Raw genomic sequence first — 264 nt, 5'->3', positions numbered from 1 at the left:
CTGATTGTGTAGATATGAAAAGATTTATTTTCAAGAATTTGCTTATGGTAATATTGTAGGAGGTATTATGTTCTTTTATCAGGAGACATGATATTTGATTTTTGCTCTTTTTTGTTGTTACAGCTACTGATACTCAATACATGGATCCATTATTTTATTATTAAATGATAGTATTCTATTTTTTAAAAATTTTGTTTTTATTAGTTATGAATATTCATGGTGTACAAAGCAAATTGTCACCACTCATGCCTAAGATGTGATGGC

This window comes from Galeopterus variegatus, unplaced genomic scaffold (genome assembly GCF_000696425.1).
Source record: "Galeopterus variegatus unplaced genomic scaffold, G_variegatus-3.0.2 Scaffold25927, whole genome shotgun sequence".
NCBI lineage: Eukaryota > Metazoa > Chordata > Mammalia > Dermoptera > Cynocephalidae > Galeopterus > Galeopterus variegatus.
This window is presented reverse-complemented; position numbering follows the sequence as displayed.